The sequence below is a fragment of the Micromys minutus genome (genome assembly GCF_963924665.1).
Source record: "Micromys minutus genome assembly, chromosome: 27".
Taxonomy (NCBI): Eukaryota; Metazoa; Chordata; class Mammalia; order Rodentia; family Muridae; genus Micromys; species Micromys minutus.
Window position 1 is genome coordinate 7,443,736 of NC_137962.1, and position 3,675 is coordinate 7,447,410.

Here is a 3,675-nt window from a genome sequence, read left to right on the forward strand (position 1 = left end):
TCACACCACAAAACCAAGCATGGTCTTTGTTACCTTTTTAACTACCTCTTCTGTCTGAAGAACAAGCTCCCAGCTTACACACCTATAATCAGAGGAGAAGGAAGAAGAGGAGGCAGACTGCTGTGGAGTTTAAGGCCAGCCAGGATTACACAGGGAGACCCTTCCTTGAACAAACCAAACAAAACACAAGGACATCTACCCTGACAAAATAAAAAATAAAAACCAAGACACTGTTTGTCAGATTCAAGCCCTTGGTTTTCACCACTGCTTTGGAGTGGTGGGAGGGGTGGGAGGGGTATTTGGGCTAGTTGCCCACCCAACATTAAACATCGAGATAGAAGGCAGGGTCTTTCTTTTCTCCACAGCGTGCGTTGATTTTAGTGACAGGCGGCCAACCTGAACAATTACCGGTTTCCATGGAACTGACTCTGTTAAATGTCGTCGGTGCTCACACACTCTACTGTGGTTCTCCTGGCCCCTTCCTTCAGGTTTTGAAGGCAGAAAATAATCTTCTCTGAAGATAATTGATATTTTAAACAACAAAAACACTTCCAATATGTGTTGTTTTTGATAAAGCTGCTCCTGCTCTAGTTGAGCTGCCGGATGAGCTGGTGGATGCAGTCACCCCAGTAATCAGGTGAGCCCATCACCTTGAGGAAGCCCACTCTATTCTTGGTAGCACGATGGGCCACAGAGACGTGGAAAGGGCACAGGAATGAAGAGATCTCCTGGAAATACTTCCCAGGGAAGGCAATTTCATAGATGAGGTCTTTCCAGGCAAAGGACACCAAATCTCCCCAGGTGCTCCTCCATTATTGTGCTGTCTGTCAAAAGGACAGTCTTATCATTAATCTTTGCTTGTCCATGTTTCAAGATGAGTCCCTGAACAGACTCCAGATTTGGAAATCCCCAGGTCACATAAGGCTCCACCGTGCACAGCATTTTTACACTCTGAGGGGTGACCTTGACAAAATCACCACTGAACAATTTCTTCAGGCAAAGTTTCATGATGGTGCTCTTTACTAATACACTAACTCCTTCAGTCCTTTCCATGCGTGTAACAAAGGACAGTGAGTGTTTATCAGGCACCTCCAAAGCATGAGGCTTCACTTCTAGTAGCTGGCACGCACCTTGTTACATTGCTGCCGCCAGGAATTGTGCACAAAAGATACTAGTCCTCTAAACCCAAATTCTTTACCTTTTCTCTCTCTCTTTGCCAAAAGAGTCTCCTTTGCCTGGATAGCTTTGAGGGCTTGATAAGCCTTCCTCTTTTTCAGGAGATTTTCTGGAACTAAAGAGATCTTTTTTCTTTTCCCTTCTTCTGCCATCTTTCTGATCGAACACGAAGAATCTTAATACCCACAATTAAAAGACACAGATAGTCCTTAGAGATGGTTCATCAGTGAAGAGCACTGACTGCTCACAACCATCTGTAATGAAATCTGAAGTCTTATTCTGGTATGTCTGAGGACAGCTATAGTATCCTCATATAGCTAAAATAAATAAACAAACAAATATTTTTAAAGAGACACAGACTAACATAATAGATGTGAAAATAGGATCCATCTTTCTGTGGCATCCAAGAAACACACTTCAACATTAAGGATAGACATTATCTCAGGGGAGAGAGTTGGAAAAAAATATATCATGCAAATGGACCCAAGAAGCAACTGGTGTAGACATTAAGTGTCTAACAGAGTAGACTTTAAACCGAAAGTAATCAGAAGAAATAGAGGACATTACATACTCATCAAAATGCACCAAGATGATTTCAATGTAACAACTATGCCCCAAACACAAATGAATCCAAGTTTGAAAACAAAAAAGGTTAAATCACATATTTACCTTCATAGACTAATAGCTGGGAGGTATTAATACCCTATTTTAACCAATGGACAGTATCTAGACAAAAACTAAACAGAAAAATCCTAGCCCTAAGAGACACTATAAACTAAATGGGTCTAACAAATATTTATAGAATTTTACCCACACATAAAAGAATCTGCCTTCTCAGAACCTCATGGAACTTTATCCAAAACTGACCATTATACTTGGACACAAAGCAGGTTTCAACAGAAACAAGAAAAGGTATCAACTAATAAATAATATGATATAGTAAATAAATAAAATAATTGGAGAGATTTCATCTCTACAACACACCAGAAACCTCTAGAACAAAAAGAAATAATTATACCAAAGAGGAATAGACTGCAGGAAATAATTAAAATGAGGACTGAAAACAATAACATAGAAACAAAGAGAACAGTATAAAGAATCAATAAAAGAAAGAGTTTATTCTTTGAGAAACTCAACAATATAGACAAATCCTTATCCAAACTATCTAAAAGACAAAGAAAGAATATCAAAATTAACAAAAGAAGAAACTAAAAGGGGAACACAGCACAGACCAAAGACATCTAGATAATCATAGCAACATGCTTTAAAAAACTGTACTTCACAAAACTGAAAAATCTAAAGGAAATGCATAATTTTCTTAATAAATACCAGTTACCAAAATTAAATCAAGACCAGATAGACAATTTATATAGATCTATAACCAGTAATGAGGTAGAAGCAGTCATTAAAAGTCTCTCAACCAATAAAACCTCATGGCTAAATAGTTTTAGTGCAGAATTCTACCACATTTTTAAAGAAGAATTAATGCCAATACTTCTCAAATTATTCTACAAAATAGAAGCAAGCAACATTGGCCAATTCATTTTATGAGGCTAGAGTTTTCCTGACCCCTAAACCACAAAAAGATTCAACAAAGAAAGAATTACAGAATAATTTCCCTTATGGATATAGATGCCAAGATACCCAATACAATACTTGCAAACTGAATCCAAAAAAAACATAAAAAAGATCACTTACCATGATCAAGTAGTTTTCATCCTGAGGGTGCAGGAATGATTCAATATTTGAAAATTGGCAAATGTAATTTCCTATATAAACAAACTGAAAGAAAAACCACAGAACCATCTCATTAGATGCAGAAAAGGCCACAGACATGATAAAAATACTTTTATGACAAAATTTCTAGAGAGACTAGGTATACAAGGGACAAACCCAAACATAATAAAAGCAAATTATAGCAAGCCTCTTGTCAACATTGAAATTAATCGGGAGAAACTTAAAACAATTTCTTCTTTGACTCTTGCTCATTGTCACTTGTGTCAGGTAGATCTGGCCCTGGGGTCATCGGAGAAGGAGAACTGACCCTTACCATCATTACTAGCTGCAACACTCAAGAGAGTGGACCCTTGGCTCTGGTTGCAGGGAGTTGAGGAAGGGGCTGGTGTAGGGGCTGGATGGGGTGGTTGCTGCTTAGGCAGCTCAGAGAGCTAGAGAGCTGGTGGATAGATTAGTGTAGATATCTCTCAGGCCCAAATCAATGTCTACCCTATCGAACTGTTGGAATGCAGAAGCTGGTCCTATAGATCTGAGACTATAGTACCTCCATGACACATGACAACAACAGGATATCTGGGAGAAGTCCCAATACTGATAGAGTAGCAGAAACCAGAGGCCTCACGGCAGACCAATGAGTTATTGCAATGAACATTTGCAAGCAAAAAATATGGACCAAAGGGTACACTGTGGGACATACTGTGACACACTACAGCTTCCATAATAAGATTTTTTTCCTCTGTTGGTGTAGGGTGGGTACAATGG

At 38.8% G+C, this 3,675-nt stretch overlaps 1 pseudogene across 1 annotated transcript; it reads right to left on the bottom strand.

Moving 5' to 3' along the window:
- Positions 1–587: 587 nt before the first annotated feature.
- On the bottom strand, positions 588–1,328 carry LOC308438266 (large ribosomal subunit protein uL30-like 1; annotated as a pseudogene). Its single transcript has one exon. The product of its transcript is annotated as a large ribosomal subunit protein uL30-like 1 (transcript).
- Between the last annotated feature and the right edge of the window lie 2,347 nt (positions 1,329–3,675).